The sequence below is a fragment of the Mirounga angustirostris genome, unplaced genomic scaffold (genome assembly GCF_029215605.1).
Source record: "Mirounga angustirostris isolate CCGP_5_RB_7025 unplaced genomic scaffold, mMirAng1.0.hap1 SCAF_11, whole genome shotgun sequence".
In the NCBI taxonomy this organism is placed as follows: Eukaryota; Metazoa; Chordata; class Mammalia; order Carnivora; family Phocidae; genus Mirounga; species Mirounga angustirostris.
The window spans coordinates 7,990,523-8,014,644 of record NW_026991719.1 but is presented as its reverse complement, the minus strand read 5'-3'; the positions used below and the strand labels follow the sequence as shown (position 1 = coordinate 8,014,644).

The following is a 24,122-nucleotide window of genomic DNA, read 5'->3' as shown; positions in this document are numbered from 1 at the left end:
GGGCCAGCATGAAGGCGTCAGTCTGGAGGTGCGCTTGGTACGTGGGAGAACTGGCCGGAAGCTGGTGCTGCTGGCATGGTATGAGGTCGAGGGCATAGTATGACATGAGGTCCAAGAGGTGACATCTTGTCGTGCTTCCATGCTCTCAGCAATTAAATGTAGAATTTCTTACCTACAATAACTGCTGTCGATCATCATGAATCAGAGGCTCTGGGGAAAGGTGGAACAATGTCTGGGCTTTGGGATGCAAAGAATTTGGATAGACATAGAGGCAGTTCCATCATAGGGCTTTGTCACTGGAAAGATCCGAAATGGAAAAATGCAGAGTATGCTTGGATGTGCCAAAGGAGACCAGGTGGGTGGGAGTGGAGGTTTTAGATGGAAAAAGAGCAATACAGAGGGCCCGGAAGAGAGAGGGCCCAAATGCCAGGGCAAGGAGTGAGTCGCATACAACACGCAGTGGTGAAGCAGTGAGCATCTGCTCTCCCCATCCTTGCCTTGGGTTTCTAACAAAAAAGTTCATCAGGAAGCTTAGACTTGTGTCAGGAATGAGGAAGTTGGGGCACAAAGTGGTCCAATAACTTGGCCATCTTCACATTGTAAGGAGAACCAGAACAGAGGCCAGACCCCTGGGTTTCTGCCCTGTCCCAGCCACTCCTGACCTATTTGCTCACAGATGAATGAACTGTATCTCAGGGCCCCAGATCAAATAATAACATTAAGGGAATAATTGGAAATTAAGCTATTTTGGAAAAAAAGAAAATCTTTCCTATAAGATATAGGGTTGCATTTTAAAAAGTGTTGCCAGAGAATATTCTCCAGTCAAAACTAGAGCTACTTAAAAATGCTCTCCAATATTAGTTCTTGCATAGTAAGAACAGAAATTACTGAATGAAAGATCTGCCAAAAGAATTTTAATAACTTTATTGATGTAGAATTTACATACCTTGAAGTTCCCATTTAGAATGTATAGTTGAGTGAGATTTAGTATATTTTTTTTGTACTTTTACAAAGTTTGCAACCTTTGCCGCAATTTAATTCCAGAACATTTTCATCACCTGAAAAGAAATCCCATCCTCATTAGCAGTCATTTCGTGTTTCCCTTTCCCCAAGCCTGAGACCACCACCAATCTACTTTCTAGCTCTATGGATTGGCCTATTCCAGACATTTAGTAGCAATGGAATCATATAACGTGTGGTTGGAAAATGGGTCTCTGAGAACCTGTCCTGGAGGGTTTGGTGACATTGGCGCTCTTGACATTTTGGGCTAGGTAATCATTGTGGGGCGCCGTCCCGTGCACTGTGGGATGTTGAGTAGCATCCCCGGTCTCCACCCGCTACGTGCCAGGAGCGCCTCCTCCTGCAGTTGTGACAGCCACTAGTGTCTCTGGACATGGCCACATGTCCCCTAAGGGGGAAAGGGGACAAAATTGCTCCCAGTAGAGTACCACCGATCTACAGTTACCAGAGAATTGAGCTGGGCATGGAGGCAGGGGAAGAGGGGTTGCTACCTGGACCCAGCGCGCTGTTGTGAAAAAGACCACTGTTTCAGGGTCCTTGAAGGTCCAGACATTGAACCCCAAGTTCTAAAGTTCTGTGATTCCTTTTAGAAAATGGTGAAGAGATGAAGAGGGGGAAGAAGCACCCTAGTTATTTGCATGAAATTCTTGTTCGAAAAATATCCGGTGGGAAAAATCACCCATTTTTCGGATTATTTAAAAAAGATTGAAATTGTTATTTAAAACAATAAAGTAAAGCAGAATATGCCAGCGGTCTTTTACCTTCATTATAAAGGATTGGCACCATGCAGGGTGCCAATGATTCAAAAAGCATATAAATTTAAATTTGGCATGTTCTATGTTAGAACCATAGAGGTGTATTAATGGTTCCCAAGGAGTTTTGTTTAACTCGGCATTAAAATTGACCCCTTGAGCAAGCAAAAAGAAGCATGACATTTGATTTATACTGTGGCTAACGAAAACAAGTGGGCAATCACAGTTTAGTCATATCTTACTAATCTAACTTAGTCTAAGGAATGGAGGAGAGAGAGGAAGTGTGTGGGCTTTAGAAATACGTAAATTTCAGAAAAAAATCAGTTTATAAGCATGACCTCTTTTCTGTTCAGAAATGCACGAGTGGAGGAAGCCCTCGTCCTCTGCTAACTCATTTATAAATGAATGGGCTAAAGGAAATCGTGCCTATGGTCCATTCCCATTCTCAAGCTGCACCCTGCTCAGGGTGGGAAGCTTCCAGTCATTGAGGTAATAACTGGCATGTTTCCTGCTCTCAATTTTAAGGACAGTCTCCCTTAGTCTGTGGAACCTTGACCATCTAGGACTCAATACCTGTGTATGGCAGCACTATCAGACTAGTTAGTAAACTCGATTCGTGTTTATAAGTAGGTTGCCGTTACACAGCGGCTTCTTTATAAATACAATTACAGAATGTTCCTTTTAGCTTTTGTTTCTATCAGGGATATTATCGAGTGCCTTAAAGTCATGCTGACTTAAATTTATTTCAAAAGATGTTCTGAAGATGTTTTCAAGATTTTAAGTGTGCATATTTATAAGATTTTTTCCTTAACCTCCCACTCTGTCTGTTAGGAGATAGAATAGATAGAGCCAGGGCGCCTGGGTGGCTCAGTCATTAAGCATCTGCCTTTGGCCCAGGTCATGATCCTGGGGTCCTGGGATCGAGCCCCACATCGAGCCCCACATCGGGCTCCTTGCTCAGCGGGGAGCCTGCTTCTCCCTCTCCCCCTGCTCATGCTCTCCCTCTCTCTCTGTATCTCTGTGTCTCAAATGAATAAATAAAAAAAAATCTTTAAAAAAATTAGAATAGATAGAGCCTCTGAAGGAGCCTGGGTCTAACAGATCAGCTATAAAATTGGGTGAGAGCAAAACTTCTGGAAAAACCTATCTGTGTGGTGGTTCATCTGGGAAGACCCGTTCCCACTTCGTTCTTTATAGAATTATTGGGGGGACCAAAGGAAATGGTCTAAATCAAGCACACAGAACAGTGTTTAACCATAGCAAGCACTTCAGACTGGAAATACGCTTCTGTATATATAAGCTGAAACATCTGAAACCATAAACTGGTACAGTTTCACCTGGTGATCATTTTTCTAGCAGCCCTGCACAATCTGAGACCGAGTAATATGGGGTCTCTTTACAAAATGCCTCTTGAAAGGCCACCTCTGACTTCCTTAATAATCTTAATTTAGAGGAAATTGGTCTCAATGCAGACTACACTTTAGAACCACTCGTGTAGCTTTTAAATAATACTCATGTCTGGGTCCCATTCAACCTGGCTTCTGATTCAGTTGGTCGGAGCCATGGCCCCAGCTCTTACTGTGTTTTTGAATCACCTGGGGAGCTTTTAAAAATATCATCGACAGGGGTGCCTGGGTGGCTCAGTTGGTTAAGCGACTGCCTTCGGCTCAGGTCATGATCCCGGAGTCCCGGGATTGAGTCCCGCATCGGGCTCCCTGCTCGGCGGGGAGTCTGCTTCTCCCTCTAACCCTACCCCCTCTTACGCGTGCTCTCTCACTCTCTCTCTCTCTAATAAATAAATTAAAAAATATATATATCATCAACAGCCAGGAACATCTCCGGATATTCTGTTTCAGTTGAATATAATGTGCAGCCAGGGTTGAGATGCATGGGACACGATCTATCCACCTGTCATATATGTCTCTTAGACCTTTACTGTATTTGAAAAGTTTCAGTTTTATCAACTTTGCCCAAATCAGTGGGGCTTTTTTCTTTTAAGGGAACTTCCATTCTGCGCGACGGGTGGAATTAAGAACACTCGACACAGTGACATTGGCAATTGATTATAAAGTAGTAGAATCAGATCCACTGTTTTATCATGATGGCAGACCCACAGTGAGCACTCAGCAAACGTTTGCTGATGATGGGCCAAAAAAAAAAAAAAAAAAAGTGTTTCTTATGGTCTCTTGGTTTATTCCTGAGTATTTCATTTCAAACTGGATCTTTCAGAGTCCACATGAGGCTGCCAAAATGTTGATTCAATGAATGGGTACATGTCATGCACCACCCATCTGAGTGGGTTACTTTGGGTGCAGCTGTTTTGATTTTTCCTTCCTCCGAATGTATGGTTTTGTTCATTTAATCAAACAAATCCAGTTGTTTTGCCGTTTTGTAGACACATTCTTTGTGTGGCCAAGAATCCTGTTTGCGGAGGCCACACCATAACTAGATTTGAATGTGGAACAACCCAGCAAACAAGTGCTAATTTGAATCAATTGTTAAGATTGCCAGCAACAAACCAACCCGACCTCCGTCCCTGCGTTCAATTAGCAACCCCGCAGGCAAGGAACTTGGTTTATTTCATTCTCATTTCCCTCATCCATCAGAAGCCCTCGTGCTGAATGATGAAATAATAACGATCTCATCTGAAACTTAAGGCATATTTTGTTCATCTTAACTTTCTATAGATCCTTTTTTCGGAGTACAAACATAATACATATTTGTAAATACGTTCAATAATACAGATATGCATTAGGCAGAATGGCAAAGTCCCTAAGAATCCCGTCCTCAAGTGACGGCTACTGTTAACCATTTGAGGGTATGATTTCTGGACTTTCTGTGCTTACACACTAACATGTATTTCCTGTAGAAATTATAGTAGACACATTATCATGCTGTTCTGCAACTTTATTTTTTTTAAGATTTTATTTATTTGAGAGAGAGAGTGTGAGAGAGAGAAAGCACTAGAGGGGGAAAGGTCAGAAGGAGAAGCAGACACCCCGCTGAGCAGGGAACCCGACACAGGACTCCATCCTGAGACTCTGGGATCATGACCTGAGCCGAAGGCAGTTGTCCAACCGACTGAGCCACCCAGGCGTGCTGTTTTGCAACTTTCTTGTTTAACTTTATATATAGTGGACATCTTTCCAGATTTATACAGAGTGAGCTACTTCATTTTTCTTAATGACGGCACAGAACTCTATTGAGTAGACATCGCATTTTGTAGTATAAATAGCCGGTTACCCTCTGATGGACATTTAGGTTGTTGATGTTTATATACATGTAATATTGTAATAATATATATAGTTATATATATAATATATATTGTTTTGTGTGTATATATAAATATAAACATAAATATAAATAAATAAATATATACAATGCACATGTAGAAAGATGCACAAGCTTACAATTTAATGAGTTTCCACAAAGCGGACACAACTACGGCAGATGAGGAAGCAACATGACCAGCACCCAAGAGGCCCCTTTGACTCCCTTCCAGTCACTTCTTCCCCAAGAGTAACTTCCTATCTGCTTTTCCTAGCACGGATTGGTTTTGCCTAATTTTATACTTTGTATTAATGGTTTCACACAGTATATTCTCTTGTGTGTCAGACTTCTTTTGCTCAAAGTGATGTCTGTGGGATGCATTCATATTATTGTAGGTGGTTGAAGTTTGTTTATTCGTTCTGATTGCTATGTAGTATCCCATTGTGTGGATATACCACAATGTATCCATTGTCTTTTGGTGGACATTTGGGCGGTTGACAGATTTTGGCTGTTGCACATAATGCTATTGTGAACGTTCTAGCACACATCTTTTGGTGAACGTACACATGCATTTCTATTGCTTTTATTTTTCTTTGCTATCAGAGATGGTGTTGACATGAACATCTGTGACTGTATCCTGCACATTTTGTAAATATTTCTGGAAAATGCATTCTTAGAAATAGAATTGCTGGGTCAAATGATATGAATAATCACGTTTTGAGTCAATACGCAGAACTGTTCTCTGAAAATATTTTGGCTTTCGAGCTTGGTCTGCACCCCAAGCAGCCCACTGTGGCTGTATCCCTTTGCTGCTGCCATTATCTGTGACGCAGATGCTGCTGTTGTGTCTTCTGGACTACAAGGCAAAGCTAATGAAAACCAGAATCTTCTTTCTGGCCCCTTTCAGACACTCCCTAGTGGGCTAGGGCCTCTCTCGTGTGTCCAATGAAAGACAGAAAATAAAATGACCTAATGTCCCAGGATGTCAGGGCATAGTGTGCAACTGCTGGCTGAAACGATTGAGTAAATTGTTGCTACGAGAAAATGCACCAAATGGACGCTATGGCTCTACGTGTCCTCCACCCCAGGGTGAGAGAACCTCATGTCCCAGGTGGAGATAGAGGTTTCTAACCTGGAAACGAAAATCACATATCTTACCCACAAATGGCCCATTCAAAATGCCTGGCCTTTGGGAGGTATTAGGCTAAGGTAGCGTTTCCTAACTTGGAACTCTTGACAGTTAGTGTGAGATCCTTCTCTGCCATGGGGGTCTGTCGTGTGCACTGTAGGACGTTTAGCGGCCCCGTCGGCCTCCTCCCACTAGATACCAGTCGTGTTCCACCTCTTGTTGGTGAGGCCGGAAGAAGCCTCTGGGCATTGCCAATGTCCCCTGGGAGGTAGAATCACCCCCAGTTGAGGACCGCTGGGCTGCCGCTTACAGAAGACTGGCTCTAAATCAGATGACGTTCAGATTCTGGTTCCACCACTTTTTGCTGCATGACCCTGGGCAAAGTACCTAAATTCTCTGTACCTCAGTTGGCTCGTATGTACCATACACATGTTAATAGTGATACTTTCCTTAATCGTTTTTAAATAAAGATTAAATGAGATTCCTCGTGTGATGTATGTAGTACAGTGTTTGGCATAAAATAAGCATTCAATGTTGTTAGCTTTATTAGTCGAAATCTTTATTTTTATTTCTATTATTATTATCTAAAAGCTGAGGTGGTGGAAAAAAAAAGTATTCACTTTCTGGAAAAGGATGTGGGTAATGTGTGTTTGAAAAGCATCAAAGGACAGTGGGTTCACAGCCCTTGGAACAGGCAGTGGGAAATGTGGAGAAAGCATTATTTAAGTGCTACAAAGGAAAACAACGGCATTTGGTTGTACCTCTGTTCCTTCTCAAATTAGCATTTATGGAAACCAGAATTTGTGGGAAATGGACTTTGGCAGCAGAATTAGGCATTTTTAGGAACATGCTAAATCACTGTGGGGAAATATTTTATTGCATTCTTCTCATTAATATGAAATTAGTAAATTTTCAATAGTTTGTTGAATGCTTTTATTTTAAATGATAAGATATGTTCAAGTGCTAAAGCGACCATGTTGTTTTTGTTATTTCTGAGTAGAGAATTTGACCTGTTATGAGCTTCGTTGGGTTGATTCTCACGTGATATCCTTTCCTCCCACCAGAGGTCTACACTCGAGTGCCAGAAAACGGTGTGTTGTTGTCAGTGGGACAGAGCGGCATCCTAGACAGGGTTCTGGATGAGGAGCATGAGGCCAGGGTTGTGTCTTTGTGTTGCCAAAGTGCCACCTTGGCATGTCACTTCGTCCCTTTTGGTCTCAGATTCTCAATTGAGCAGGTGGGATTAGTTCAGCAGTTCCCAGCTATGTTCTGAGAACTCTGAGGGATGTGAGGAGATGTTCTGAAAAGAAAAAAAAAAGAAGAAAAGGAGGTGAGATTATAGCAAATGTATTTAGAAGATACTCTGAGTCACACTTCTCCCTCTGCAGGACAATTTTTCTTTAGTTATTGTTGAACGTGACTATTTAAGATGGGACTAACATGAACAACTTTCTCAAACTAACTTGATCATGGAGCAATTTAGGAAATTTTGCTTGACATGACTTATGAGTCCCTTGTAGACATAGAAATTTCCTGATTCCTTCTGTATTCATTGTCTTTTTTTCTTTTTCTTTTTAAAAATTTTTTTAAAAGATTTTATTTATTTATTTGAGAGAGAGAGAATGAGAGAGCGAGAGCATGAAAGGGGGGAGGGTCAGAGGGAGAAGCAGACTCCCTGCTTAGCAGGGAACCCTATGCGGGACTCGATCATGACCCAGGCTCACGACAGGAACTGAAGGCAGTTGCTTAACCAACTGAGCCACCCAGGTGCCCGTGTATTCATTTTCTATCACTGGTATTACAAAGTACCATAAACTTAGTGGCTTAGAACACTACATACCTATTATCTTACAGCTCTAGGTTAGAAACCTGACACAGGTCTCGCTGGAGTAAAATCACTGTGACAACAGGGCTGCATTTCTTCTGGAAGCTCTAGGGGAGAATCTATTTCTTTGCCTTTTCTTGCTTTTGGAAGCCACTTATATTCCTTGGCTCATGGCACCCTATCTCCATCTTCAAAGCCAGAAATGTTGCATCTCTCTGATCACTTCACTATAGTCATCTCCCTCTCACTCTGAACTCTACTAGAAAAGGGACTCCTATTTTAAGGACCCATGTGTTCACATTGGGCCCACCTGGATAATCCTGGAGACTCTCTCCATCTCAAAGTCATTAACTTAATTACATCAGCAAAGTCCCTTTTGCCATGTGAGGCAGCATATTTCCAGGTTCCCGAAATTAGAGTATGAACATCTTGGGGGGGTCCATTATTCTGCCATCCACTTTATCTGTCCCAGTGGCTTCTCTGTTTCTCAACCCTGGAGGGTGAGGTGTAGTGTTCCGTAGAGCCAGAAAGACACTCAAGTGATTATCTTCCTCCTTTATTTGCCTCCTATCAACTCTTATGGCACAGAATGACTGTCTTGCAAGAGGTATTAAGTTCTTCTGCCTACCCCCCCCCACCAGGAGCAATAAAATCAAAGAACATAAGAGCAATTAAGACAAGGCTATTGAACTAATCAGTGCAACATTTTATTTTTAGCTTCTCTCCTGATGTAGACAAGAATATTTCCTTGAAATGAACTAGGCTCTGAACTATACTTTGTTTCATGTAAAATGACCAGAGTAGATATTAACAGTTAGTCTTTGAAATTAAAATATGAACATAAAGGGATTAAAGGCTTTATTTGCTTTTTTTGGTATAGCCATCACCTGGTTAATTTCTAAAAAAAAAAAAAAAAATGAATGCTTTAAATAAAAGCTTAAACAATGAATGCTACCACAATGTTTAAATTTTTCAAGCTACTCATGATCATCAGCTTGTGAAAAGAAAAGAAACTGAAGGATTGTGTTTCTTCTCACTGCTTGGTAAAAGCTCTGATGGCCAGTCTGTATGAATGGAAACACTGTATGGGTTTGCTTGAGGTTGTTGATATTTTATCTCTTATGAAAGGATTGAGGTGGAAAATGAGTTTTACACTAAAAAATATTTTTAGATCTTGGTGTTTCAACCCATGTTGTTTAAGTTTTTGTTGTTCTTTTTGTTGGGCTATTTGAGTTATCGCATGACCCAGCAATTCCACTCCTAGGCATATACCCAAGAGAATGGAAAACATAGGTTTGCATGAAAATTTGTACATGAATATTCACAGCTGCTTTATTCATAATGGCCAAAATGTGGAAGCAACCCAAATGTCCATTGACTAATAAGTGATAAAGCAAAATTTGGTATATCCATACAATGAATATTATTCAACCATAAAAAGGAATGAAGTACTATTACATGCTACAACATGGATGAACCCTGAAAACATGCTAAGAGAAAGAAACTGGAAACAAAAGGCCATGTATTGTATAATTCCACTTACATTAAAAGTAAAAAATAGGCAAGTCCATAGAAACATAGAATAGATTAACAGTGGTCAGGGCCTGGGTTGAGAAGAGAATGGAGAGTGACTACTAATTGGTTTAGGGTTTCTTTTTGGGGTGATGAAAGTATTCTGGAATTAAATAATGGTAATGTTTGCATAAATCTGTGAATATACTAAAAAAAACCCCATTGAATCATATACTTTAAATGGTAAATTTTATGGTATGTAAATTTTATCTAAAAAAAAATTGCATCAGAACTTTGGGTATTTGGTCTGGGACATAGAAGCTTAGAAGCCACCACTTCAAGTACAAGTCTGAACAAGTACAAGTTTGAACAAACTGAAAAATCAACAACTCTTCTTAGATCCATAGGAGAAGTGAGGTCATAGGGCAAACTGCTGCCTCTAAAAATTAGAGAGACCGAAAGGTGAATATAGAGAATCAAACTTAATTGGACCAGCAATCTCCAAAGGAGCCAGTGCCAGGGTAGGGGAAACCTGAACTGTAATTGATGAATTGCTGGAGGCTCAGTGTGGAAAACTCTGAGAGTTAAAAACTCCAGGGAGACCCAGTCATCAGGAGACCCTTACAATTTTGTGGGTTTTACCTCCTGGATCTCCACACAGATGATGTGATTAGCTATGTAAAAAATATGAAACAATCAGCAAAAAAACCTTCTGGAGCTGATAAGTAATTATAGCAAGGTTGTGGCATACAAAGTTGTATATACAAAAGCCAATCGCTTTCCTATGTACCAGCAATGAACAAGTAGAGTTTGAAATTAAAACCACGATACCATTTACAGGCACCCCTGAAAATGAAATACTTAGGCAAAAATTTAACAAAATATGTACAACATCTATATGAGGAAAACCACAAAACTCTGATGAATAAAAACAAAGAGCTAAATTAATGGAGAGATATCCCATGTTCATGGATAGGAAGATTCAATATTGTCAAGATGTCAGTTCTTCTCAACTTGATCTATAGATTCAAGGCAATTCCAATCAAAATCCCTGCAAGCTATTTTATAGATATTGGCAAAATGACTCTAAAGTTTATATGAGGAGGCAAAAGACCCAGAATAACCAGCACAATATTGAAGGAGAAAAATATAGTTGGAGAACTGACACTGCCTGACTTCAAGACTTAGTATAAAATGGCAGGCATCAAGACAATGTGGTATTGGCAGGAGAATAGACAAATAGATCAATGGAACAGAATAGAAAGCCCAGAAATAGACCCACATAAATATAGTCACTGATCTTTGGCAAAGGAACAAAGGTAATACAATGCAGCAAAGATAGTCTTTCCAACAAGTGGTGCTGGAACAACTGGATATCCACATACCCAAAAAAAAAAAATCATGACATAAACCTTGTACCCTTCACAAAAATTAACTTAAAATGGATCACAGACCTAAATGTAAAATGCAAAACTATAAAACTCCTGGAATGTAACACAGGAGAAAACCCAGATGACCTTGGGTATGGTGATAACTTTCTAGATAACAAAACCAAAGGCACAGTCCATGAAATAAATAATTGATAAGCTGGACTTTACTAAAACTAAAATCTTCTGCTCACTGAAAGATAATGTCAAAAGAATAAGAGGACAAGTCACAGACAGGGAGAAAATACTCACAAAATACATATCTGATAAAGAACTATTGTCCAAAATATACAAAGAACTCTTAAAACTCTCAATAAGAAAACCAACAACAAGATAAAATATGGGCCAAATACTTTAACAGACCTCACCAAAGAAGATATACAGATGCCAAATAAGCACATGAAAAGTCATATGTGATCATGGAAATGCAAGTTAAAACAACAATGAGATACCACTACACACCTACTATAATGACCCAAACCTGGAACACTGATGACATCAAGTGCTGATGAGGATATGGAGCAACAGGATCTCTGGTACATTGCTGGTGAGCATACAAAATGGCGCAGCCACTTTGGAAGACAGTTTGGCAATTTCTACAAAACTAAATATACTCTTATCATACTATCCAGCAATTACACTCCTTGGTATTTACCCAAAGGAACTGAAAACTTATGTCCACACAAAAACCTGCACATGGATGTTTATTCATCATGGCCAAAACCTGGAAGCAACCAGGATGTCCTTCAGAAGGTGAATGGATAAATAAACTGTGGCACATCCAGACAGTGGAATATTATTTGGTGCTAAAAAGAAATGAGCTATCAAGCCATGAAAAAACGTGGGAGAACCTTCAATGCACATTACTAAGGGAAAGAGGCCAATCTGAAAAGTCTGCATACTATATGATTCTAAGTATCTGACATTCTGGAAAAGGCAAAACTATGGAGACCATAAAAAGATCAGTAGTTGCCAGGGGTTAGAAGGGAGAGCGGGATGAGTAGGTAGAGCGCAGAGGATTTTTAGGGCAGTGAAAATACTCTGTATGATACTATGATTATAAATACATGGCATTATACATTTCTCCAGACTGATAGAACATGCAACACCAAGAGTGAACCCTAATGTAAACTGTGGACTCTGGGTGATGATGACGTGTCAGTGTAGGTTCATCAGTTGTACAAATGTCCCCTCAGGGGAGGATGTTGATAGTGGGGTAGGCTGTGCATGTGTGGGGCAAGGAATATTCGGGAAATACCTGTACCTTCTACTCAGGTTTGCTGTGAAACTGAAACTGCCCTAAAAAATAAAGTCTATTAAAAATGCACCCATTAATTACAACTCTCGAAGCCCCCATCATATATTACTATATTTATTTTTGAAAAACTTCAGTTCCTGTATGTTTCATTGCTCAAAGGAAGCATTATTTTCCTTATGCAAAAAACATTTAGCCAGGTCTGTGAAACACTTTTTATCATTTTATTTATTTATTTTTTAAAGATTTTATTTATTCATTTGAGACACAGAGATACAGAGAGAGAGAGCATGAGCAGTGGGAGAGGCAGAGGGAGAGGAAGAAGTAGACTCCCCGCTGAGTCAGGAGCCCGACGTGGGACTCGATCCCAGGACCCTGGGATCATGACCTGAGCCGAAGGCAGACGCTTAACCATCTGAGCTACCCAGGCGCCCCCTTTTTATCATTTTATTATTTTATTTATTTATTTATTTATTTATTTATTTATTTATTTATTTATTTATTTATTTTTAAAGATTTTATTTATTTATTTGAGAGAGAATGAGATAGAGAGAGAGAGAGCATGAGAGGGGGGAGGGTCAATGGGAGAAGCAGACTCCCTGCTGAGCAAGGAGCCCGATGCGGGACTCGATCCTGGGACTCCAGGATCATGACCTGAGCCGAAGGCGGTCGCTTAACCAACTGAGCCACCCAAGCGCCCCCCTTTTTATCATTTTAAAAGTAGTATATTTAGAAGAAAACATTTCCAGAAAAAAAGTCTGAAACATGGCAACTAAAAACTCAAGATCTGTTCCAGTAAGTTCAGATGGTTTGTTTTTATGTCATACCTGGCATTTTGTGTCATTCTGCAAATTAGTTTCTCTCTGTTCACATGTCCCTCTTACATGGTTTGACACTTGATAGTAAAGGCCAGGAAGCAAGATTTTTTTTCATTTTTACTGGAAGTGATTTTAGTTACTTTAGAACAAACGTCCTAAATATAAATATTACCCGCTGGTCTTGTTTCCATGCTAATAGACACAAATAGTTTTCTATATAGACGCAGAAGTGTTCTTTCCCAAGAGCTTTCTTCCAACCAACAGATATGCAAAAGCACAAAGCTCAAGTGCTATTTCTTCTAAGTGCTGTGTCTATCCTTCCAGAATGTACAGTCCAGCGAGAGAGAAAAGGCCCAAATGCAGAGAATTGATGTTTAAATCAGAGTCAAGAAAATAGCTGAAATGTGGGGGCGGGGGGGCAGGGGTGGTGGTGAATGTGATGATTAGATAGAAGGGAGGTATCATAGGAAGTTAGAGTTTTCTGGAAAAATAAGTGACATTTAAACATTCCCAGTCCTCCTCTTGCTTCTCTCCGTGAGACATCACAAGTGATTCCCTACACATCTTAAGCATCTAGGTCATTTGGATCCTTAAAAGAAACATGTAGGAAAAATAAGCTGTTGAGCGATCTCTATCGACCCATCTGCTCATACATACATATGTTTATGTTGTAATGATCGTTGTAAAAAGGGGCAGTTCCCTTGCTGTTTGAAACAGTGAAACGCCCTAGGAAACTCCATCATTTCCCGTACTACTTGTCCGGTGATTTTTCAGTGGGTCAAGAACGAGGTCAGCAAATTTTTTCTGTAAAGGGCCAGACCATAGATGTTATAGGCATTGGGAGTCATACATCTCTAGTGCAACCTCTCAGCTCTGCCCTTGTGTCAGGATGGAAATAAGTGGGCCTGCCTGGGCTCTAGTTTATAAAAACAGGCGGGAGGCTAGATATGGCTGGGGCTGGACTTTGTCCATCCCTGCTGTAGATCAACAGTTGGCATCTCAAGGTCAAGTCATGCCTCACTCAATGTGTTAGAAGTAATATTACTCATAATAGATAATTTACAGACTTCGGAATTTTACTTTGTAGGAAAATGAAATGAGAGAGGATTTCATTCTGATGAGTCATACCTTGCCACTGCTTGAGAGAAAGGTATGGTACTCACAGGGAAGTAGCATAGGGTGATGGTTAAGACCCCAAACCCTGGGGTTAAGGCCTATGATTTTGAATCCTCGCTCTGTCACTTGCATTCTATTGCCTTGGGCGAGTTATTTAACCTCCTGGCCTTTGATTTCTTCATCTGTGAGATGGGTACGTATCAATAGACCTTACCTCATAAAGTTATTTAACAATTAAAGCAGGGAGTACATAATTAGGGCTAGGAATAATGATGCATACATATGTACATCCACAAGAAATGTTAGTTATTTCTCATATATCTAAATCTCCTGGGGATGGAGCATAGCTCCCAGCTTAGCTTATCTGTACTGCGAGTCACCGATGAGCAAGGCTTACCATTAATAGTTGTGTTGACTCCAAACTCTCATGGTGCTAATGGGCTGTAATTTTGTATTTTTTTACATTAAAAAGTTGTTCTACCCATAGATGGATATTTAATAAGGAAGAAGGCAGCAAAAGTCAGTGTAGAAAATGTGAACATAAATCAGTACTGCTTGTGAGTGAAAACAACATTGGGACATGTCAGGCTACGGCCGTTTAGATTTACAGAAAGGTCGACGAGGTCTTATGTGCCTGAAAATTGTACAGTATGCTCTTCCTGTTGCTATCACTGAACTCTGGAATTCTGAGTCTTACCATTTTTATGAATAAGGTGATGTGTATTAGCACACCCTTCCTTGTTCCATTAATCTTAACTGGTAATGAGGGGCACCTGGGTGGCTCAGTCATTAAGCGTCTGCCTTCCGCTCAGGTCATGATCCCAGGGTCCTGGGATCGAGCCCCGCATCAGGCTCCCTGCTCAGCGGGAAGCCTGCTTCTCTCCCTCTCCCCCTGCTTGTGTTCCCTCTTTCACAGTGTCTCTCTCTGTCAAATAAATAAATAAAATCTTTAAAAAAAATTTTAACTGGTAATGAGTCAATAAAAATGAAGACTCGTTAAAATAAGTCAGTTGAATATTTTTTAAAAATCACATTAGCATATTCTTTTTTTCCTCATTAACCACGTTCTAAATGGTCTTCATATTGCCACGTTAATTAATCACGTGCTTAGAGGATGCTTTTAGGAATTCCACGACTTCCTCCGGAAAAGTTTGCCCTGCTATTTGTTTTACTCACCACAAAATTGTGTGTGTGTGTTGTGGGGAGGGTGGGGGCGGGATTCCAAATCTGGCTGTAGGACAGTGGGTGTGTCACCCGTGTCTCATTCATCATGCAAATGACATGCATTGCTCCACCTTCCCCACAGGACACTTTATCTCCACTTCCCGGAGCAGGTAACTGAGGTTGAGAATGGTTAGATACCCACGTGGCTAGTTGTGGGCCGAGCTGGACTTTAAGGCAGTCAGACCGCAGAGCCCTCCGTGCGGCCAGGGTGCTATAACACTGTGTCCCGTTGGAAGGACACAGCTGCAAATGAGCACATGAGACCTGCTTATCACACTGCCCCCAAACCGCCCAACCATTAGACATATTCCCTGTGGCATCCGTGGTGGAAATCGTAGAAAGTGGCATCTGGATCAAACTTGAACAAAGGAAAAACAGTTTTAAATTATGGGTGCACAAGTTGGGGGATTTAATTCCCAATCGGTAGTATTATTAGGTTTTTATTTCTGCTGCCAGTGAAAGAGAAGGGAAAAGGGTAAGAATCTGCCCCTGGCGTCAGAGAAATCTGTCAGGGTCAGTGGATGAAGGAATATAGAGATAGAGCACCTATCACAGGGAAGTATGGAGGGTTCGAGAGGGGAGGTGTGGAAGCAGGAGGGAGAGCGCAAAGGTCCGTGGCAAATGCTTCGTGGAATTTGGAGAAAAAGGAAGAAGAGCAAGGAATTTGCCACCATGCTGGTTTCCTTAATCCCAGGCCATTGCAGTGGTTCTCATCTTGGACTGCTCACCAGAATCCCCCAGAGAGCTTTGTAAACCTACCAAAGCCCGAGCCCCAACACTAAAGAGTCTAGTTGTTTTGCTCTATACCTGCGCTGTCCAATACAGTAGCCGCTAGCCATTTACATTTACAGGTATTTACATTTAAATCAATGAAGACTTAAGAAAACTAAAAATTAAATGATTCCATTCCACTAGCCACATCTCAAGTGCTCATCAGCCGCGGGTCGCCAGTGGCCACCATATTAGACAGGACAAACAAAAATTTTCCATTCATCATAGAAAGGTCTATTGGACCTCGCTGGTCTGGAGGGGTGCGTGGGCATGGGTATTTTTTGAAAACCACACCAAGTAATTCTTTTCTTTTTCTTTTTTCTTTTAATTGAGGTATGCACCAAGTAATTCTAATGTGCAACCAGGTTAGAGAACTGTTGGTCCTTACAGAGTTTGTTCTAACATTTATTGCCACTTGCACCGGAACTAATTTTGCTTTTGAAGCAAATATTCCAAGAATATCATTAAAGCTGGACTCTTTTTGCAGTCTAGCAATGCAGATGCATATATTTTTATTTGAAATAGCTTGCTTGCACATTTGCTCAACGACTCAAGGTTTAGTTAGATGAGTTAACCACCAGCCTTTGGCTGAAATGTATAAGTTGCTTTTTCCCATTCAGGTTGAGGCATTACAGCAATTCGTGCTGATTTTGAACTACTTATTGAGCGAGTTTAAGAAGATGAGTTATCTTAAACTGAAACTGAGAGGCTGATCAGTCACAGCTCACATTTTGGGCCCAGGTCCGAGGTAACCGATGTTCATACATTTGGTGATACTCGAAATTAATTCATTCAGGTAATGAGTTTATTAAGTCTAATGTAATCTGTACGAAGTTGTTTTCCTTTCTTGTTAGAGAAAACCCTCAGTGAGAGGAGACTTTGCGGAGTGTTAGGTGCAACTGATGAAACAAAACGTTGTCAAATGTAGCGCTGAAATGAGAAACCAGAACGGAATTCACTTTGGTATTTGCTGTTGTTGCCTATTTTGTTTTGCCGATGAGTTTCCAGTGTGGAGTTTTCCCTCTCCTAAATAGGATAGTCATCTCTCCTTAAGGCTTGCTTTATTTCCTGCTGATTTAGAAATATCTGATGGGGGATTGAGTTCTCCAGTTTGGCATAACATTACTTCAGCATCCCTGTATCTTGTAGATAATCTTGTTCCCAAATGCATTCCTGGTTTAGTGAGCAGTGGATCCGCCCAGGTCTGAATAAATGACCTGCTCTGCAGAGCCTCCCTGTGACATCTTCCCCCAAACGAGTGTCCTCTCAGCTGAGTGCCTTGTTTGGGTGAAACCTGCAGCATTCATTCTTAGAACTCAGCTTTCCTCGCAACGGGGGTAGAAGGCGCAGCCTGCAGAAGAAGGGCCACTCTCTGCGGCGTACGGAAGCTGGTGACATCATGTCCATGCGTGTCTGTGAGAACCGGAAGAGAATGCTCTTTTCTAGGTCTACCCTCCCTGACACATAAAATGACACGCGGATTTCTCACTCCCCCCCGAAGGCATTTCTCCAAGTACAATACTGGACCTGCCTCCCTGGGGATCCACATTTCTTGGAAAAATTGAGGGACTCTCCTAAAGAAAGCCTCCCTAAGGGGTGCCTGTGTTATGGCTGCCGGAAGCCTTGTTTTGTCAGTCGATGTCGTGCGTGGGGCCTCCATTTACCGCTCACACTGTAGACCTCCCGGTTTGCTCGCTCTCACTAGCCCCTTCCTATCTGTTCTGCACCACTCTGCCTCATTCACCTTTCCTCAAGCACCCCTTTCCTCGTGTTACACCTCTGCCCCAAAATGTAGGGTGCGTATTCCTACTGGCAAAGGATCCGACACTCCGGAAGTTTTCTAAAATGCCTGCTCCTCTTTCCTGAAAACAAACCCCAGTCCCTCCCCTTGCTTCTGGAGGCAGTTGCCTCAACAGCTTTTCTTCTTCTTCTTCTTTTTTTTTTTTTCCTTTGGACACTCAGTCCATAAGGAATTCAATGAAAAAAAATAAAGGTCACTGGCTCCCTGGGATGTAGCCTAAGGGTTAAACCCGTTGCATTTGGAAACAGACCACCTAGGTTTGCACTCCTTACTCCCTAGTCGTGCGAGTTATTTAAGTTCCCTTTGTCTCCGTTTTCTCCTCTGCAAAACGGGGCGGATCCTATTATCTGCCTCCTTGACCATATAGCAAGTATCCATGGAGGCAACGAGCACTAGCTGTTAGATGTTCTTTATTATGGTTTTGACTGTTTCGGATCTGTGGCCTTCAGTAACTTTCCAGTTACCTAATACTTTGCTTTGATGGTAGGTTTTTAGATCTGAAGGATCTAAAATTCACTCTCCCTACAAATGGGTCACAGTAGTAGCAGGAGGATGCTAGAGATTAGACCAAGGTCAAGTGCTGGGGCCAGGAGAGGACAGAGAGAGCTACGGTTAAAGAAGCAAATGACAGGAGCAAGAGAATGCAGAGTCTCCCTTCTGTGCTTGTTACTTGGCACCCCACCTCCGCAAGTTCTGATCAATCCAAAGGTAGGGTCTGATAGATAATTAAACTAAAAGATACCACATTTTCATTGTGTGCTTTAAGGTAGCAGCAGGACTAAAATATCCTTCACGATTTGCATTTTTAATGTATAATCAGAAAACATTAAGACCTTAAGTGCCAATTCTATGGTATTGGTCGAAAGAGGTTAATTGGACCAATTTATCAGTAATGAATGTAATCTAAATGAAATTTCATTATGCCATTTTATCAGATGGAGTTGTAATTCTGAAAGATAAAAGCATCACCTGTTTCTAAATATGGACTGTATATTATTTAAAAACTGAAGGATGCCATTAGACATACATTTATCTACTTGCTCATAAAAGACTTTCTACATAATCTGCAAAATGATTTATAAAGATTAGTTTTTATTTTATCATCCAGTTGACCAGCTACTTTCTTTCCACGTGAAAATGTAGAAAGTCAAGGAATGAGCTGTTAGGCGGTTCAGTGGGGAGACGTACGGGAGAGGTTCCAGGGTCTAGGACTCCAGAGTGAGATGGTTTAGGTTAAGGAAGGTAAGGTTAGCTGCTACATCACGTACATCCCCAATTCCCACCGTGCAAGTGTATTCCTCCCTCACGTTGTCCCTGTGTCCACAACTGCTGGGATGGCTATACTTCAAACACGGGTTCGAGGACCCGGGCTCTGCTCTCTTCACCACAGGAAGATGCTGATTTGGGTATCTGTGGCTGCATCACATACTGCCCCAAACCTTGGTGCTTAAAACAACGACCATTTTATTTGCTCGTGGTTCTGTGGTCAGAGCTGGGCTTGACAGTGGTCGCTTAGGAGGCTTTACGCAAACGGGAGGTTGGCTGGAGGCTGGATTTCACTGAGACGTTGGGACAGCTGAGCTTTACAGTCTCTCTCCACATGGTCTCTCCAACACAGTAGCCAGACTTAGGACATGGCGGTAAGGAGGGTCCCAAGGATGCAAAAGCAGAATTTGCCGGGCCCTCTTAAGTCTTCGGTCCAGAATAACCTCCGCATCATTTCTGCCACGTTCGATTGCTTCAAGCAAACCACAGGGCCAGCAGGGACTGAAGGGCAGGGACGCTAGGACGTGAATATTGAGAAGTGTGGTTTCTGCCTGGGACTGCCACATGTAGCTCTGAGAACTATTGTCTCCAGGCTTTCATGGGCCAGAAGTGAAGCTTATCGCTTTCTCCCACAGTCGTTGGCTAGAGCTTAGTCATATGACTGCTACTACCTGCGGAGGAGGCTAGGAAAGAGTGCAAGAGTCTGTGAGCCGCCCATCAGCCTTTTCCTCTGTTTCTGTGTCTCCATCCCCTCCTCTGTATCATAGAGTTCTGGAAGGGAGTAAACACATGACCCATGTACACTGCTTAGTACTTAATACATGCTCAGTACATTTCTGTTATTATCATTTTTGTTATTATTTGTTGTTGTGCAGTGACTACTTGATTTTACTCCATTTAAATCAACACACGTGGCAGTGGATGATGCCATGTTAAGGAAGGCGGGCTTTGTCCCGGAGCTATAGAGAAGACATCGGAGGGTTTTAAGCAAAAGAGTGTTGTCATTGGGAATGTACTCACCCCAAGAGTTTGAACCACAGAGTGGTTCTATAATATTTTTGCCCTGAATGTGCAAAATGTCCCTGATGGCTTACACAGAAATAATGCAGAAGAAGGGCCAAAGAAGAAGGTGGAGTGAATACTTAAGGGCATGGATTCTGAAGCTGGAGGCTGTTGCATGGCGCCCTTGCCTAATGAAGAGTCAAATGGATAAAGGATCGCTGTGGTATTCTAGGCATTTTGGTTAGCAAGCTCTTCTGTGGATTGGACCTTTTCATTGCTTCCCGATATTTATTTCTAAGGCCGTTTGGGTGACTTTTTGGCATCTTATGGGTTCTACTTAAAGAGGGGCTGATATTTAATTAAAAGAAGATTCTTTATCTTCACCCTTCGTTTTTCTGGCTTGACTGCATTTTTCCAAAGAATGCCAGAGATACACGACTTCTCCATTATTTCTGAATTTCCTCTCCAGAACAGACTTACTTGATTCCACTCTTAGACTAGGGATTTCCCAAGACGTTGTCTCTTGAGATTATTTGAGATTGTTCACTTAAAGAAATAGTCACTTTCTTAGGAAACATTTGTTGACCTGACCATTAAATAATTGATTTAACAGGCCGCTCCAGTCTTAGGTAATCATTCTTGTTAAGTTGCTGTGTCTGTTTCTCATGAGACACTTATGACATGGCCCTGACTAGTGTGGGCTGTGGGCTGTGGCTTTGCCATCCAGTTAATTTGTAAGCCTCATAGTGGTTGGGATCACAGCTGCAGTACTTACAAGCTTTGAATCTTTACAGCCTCCCTGAACTTCTGTTTCCTCATCTGTAACATGGGATGTAATATAACCCACTCGTTATAATTCTTTTAGCAGTTAATGAAGCAACACCCATAAAATGCTTCGAAAAAGCATTGTGAGCACTTAGAAAGCTCACAATGAGAACTACGTGTCGTTTTCATGTATTCATAACCTAAAAGATCACTTGCCTAGCAATGACAAATGAATTGCATATTTATCAATTTCATGTGAAATATTATATGAAATACATTAAATGAGGGTCTAAATTCCATTAGCAAGTATCCAGATTACATGAGTCACTCTCTGCTGGAATGATGACTATTTTCAACATCTGAGTTTTTGGGGTAGTGGACGGAGGTGAAGGTTTATGTAGTGACAGGTAAATTTTGACTCAGAATTTCTCTTTGAGTGTAATTGTTCTAGTAAAGAAAACCATCTGATGTATTTTATTGTTTCTAAATGCCTTTCTCTTGCTGAATAAATACCAGCAGCAACAGAAGCTGTGTGTGGCTTATATCAAGGGATGATCAGCCTCACAGAATCCTAGTAAAAAAGCATACCCAAATCTCTAAGTTTTGAGTAAGATGTTCCATGAAATCATTTCTCAGTTTGTCAGTTATAATCACAGTGAGATTTGGAATTCACTTGAGACCACAAGAGAACTATAACTTTGTATCGACTGGAAAACAAAAATGTCTTTTTGAATTGTTTTTTTGCCTCAGTGCCATGTGGCATACATGGAGATCAAGGTGGTTAGCGATCGGGGCATGTTTTTAAAATCTTTCCTTTTCTTTCTGCTCTTTATGGATTTCTCCCCGCCACCCCCAACTCCCACCTGCACCCTCTTAAACATGGCCACGTGATTACATCCACTCTTGCTCTCCACACCCTCTGTTCAGGAAATGAACAACTTCTCAAGGACTATTGTTCCACAAAGAGCATAAAATTCAGAGCATGTGTTATGCTCAGTATAAAAGAGAATGAAATCTTTTCCTTTTTCAAAGTTTTTTTCCTAGTGTTAGGAAAATGAAGACGCCTGTGGTTTTAAAATATAATCTAAGAGTTGAGAATTGGCCCTACACAAAGAAAGCGTCCTATGTGCTTTATCATGCTCTCCCGGGTTTTACCCGAGGCTTCCAACATTCTTTGGTTGATTCCTAATAAGGACAGTTTGCACAGTTACAATCCAATTACCATTTGTAGATCCCTGTGGAAAAGGGGATTTTTTTTTTTTTTAAGAGGAATCTTTTCCTCACTCCAGAATATCTCTTCAAAATACTTATTAAGATGAAAATCAGGAAATCCAGTTTCAATTTCTCTGCATTCTTTTCATCCCTCCCTCCCCCATTCTCTCTCTCTCTCTCTCTCTCACACACACACACACACACACACACACACACATGCACACTGACTGACTCACTTGCACGCTCACTCAGTGACACAGCCTGCCTCGTTCTGAAGGGACAGGAACTTCTCAATGGTCCAATGACAAGATTGCTTTTTTTTTTTCTTTTTGGTCTCAAGATTCACAGTAGCAGAGGTCTCTGGTGACAAAAGGTACCGTAGGAGACACAGCTCTGCGAGCTGGGCCATTTCTCAGACACCCGTGGTAATCTACCATTGCAGCCTGCATCTTTCACCAAAAGAATAATTTAAAAAAACAAACCAAAACAGACTCAAGTTCCTACTCCAAGCTTAGCTCGGTTAAATTAGGACAGCACAGACCCGGCCGAATGTAATTCATGGGTAAGCAATATAAATATCTATGCTTATACTTCTTTTCGAGAAGATGATTGTGCTAAAATGCTGTGATTCTTACACATCTATCTTGTGATTTGGGAAGAAAAGTGGATTGATCTGTGTCTGAGATGTGCGACAGCCCAAGTACTGTCTGTGCCAGGAGAGATTTATGAGAATGTTATTTTTAGATGGGTTGATAATGTTAGAGCAGCTTGAAATGAGCAAAGCGGAGCAGAGAGGAGCATGCCATGATGACAGGGAACAGCATTAACTGGGCTGCTTTCTGCAAAAGCTTCGGCACAGGCCGTTTTGAGTTCGGAAAGAATAAAGTGGCTTATCTTCTCCTCCGGACTTCTTGAACTCGGTGCGACATTTTAGTTGCTGTGGATAAGATAAATAAGGGCTTTGGAGAACAACTTGGATATTAGATAAAGCTAATTAGAAAAAAATCTAATGTGCTCTGTTTTACAAAAGAGGAAAAATGTAAGCTCCTGGATTTTTAAACACTGTCTGGCTTACCCTGCTATGAGGCTGTGTCTCATAATGAAAAGACCCCGTGGGGGAAAGAGGCAGAATGGGACCCTTATGTCCCAGATCCCACTCTGCTATTGTAGGAGCCAGCTAACTTCTTTGGACCTTGCTTTCTTCCTTTGTCAATGTAGGGGTTTGGATCAATTTATCATGAGAAGTGATGAAATGCATAAAGTGGTTTGGGGCCTGAATCCTGGAGCCCACAGCCCGGCTTCGGATCCCAACTCTGCCACTTACTAGGCGTGTGATCTTGACAAGTTACCTAAGACTTGTGCCTACGTTTCCTCATCTGAAGCATGGGAATAATGATGGTAACACAGTGCTGAGAGCTGCCGTAAGAAAGAAACGAGCTACCACAAATGAGGGGCTTAGAGCACTCACTAGCAGAGAGTAAGCTGTCCATGAGTGCTAGCGGTGTCTTCAAGGTCCAATCCATGCCCGGAGGTCTGCCATTTCTAATGTCAGTGAACTAAATTAAATTATAGAGAGAGAAGCAAAACCATCAGCTGCTGGCCGGGTCACTGAGAATTTCTAATTCTTGCAAACATTTCCATTTTTCACACTCTGGGGTCAGCGCAGGCTGCATTACGTCCTCTCCATCCAAGATTCAAGTGAAACTTAAAACTCAGAATTAAATTGGTGGCGGGTAGACTAGTCCACGATCCAACTGAGGATATACAGAAATGAAATTGGCCTTTTGTTCTGATGTTTTTGCCTTTGGGGACTCCCAATATGTTGCTGTATCCCCTCTATACTAACCATCAGAAAGGTTCTTTCCACCGGAAACGAGATGTGAGTGACATTTTGGTTTTTTGGATGGTGTTAGCACGGTACAGGCTCGACAATGTTCATTTCTTTTTTTTTAAAAGA

The 24,122-nt window shown here is 41.4% G+C and overlaps 1 protein-coding gene across 8 annotated transcripts in view; it reads left to right on the top strand.

The window, feature by feature from the left end:
- The window catches only part of ARHGAP6 (Rho GTPase activating protein 6), a 474,622-nt gene that overhangs the window by 366,226 nt on the left and 84,274 nt on the right, over positions 1–24,122 (top strand). Inside the window, exon 1 of one of the 8 annotated variants that reach the window (XM_045874502.3) lies at positions 22,507–22,727. The exons of the other annotated variants lie outside the window; for them this stretch is intronic. The gene's annotated coding sequence lies outside the window, so the exon portion shown is untranslated. Of the gene's footprint in view, positions 1–22,506; positions 22,728–24,122 lie in introns of those variants that run through there. 8 annotated transcript variants of the gene reach the window in all.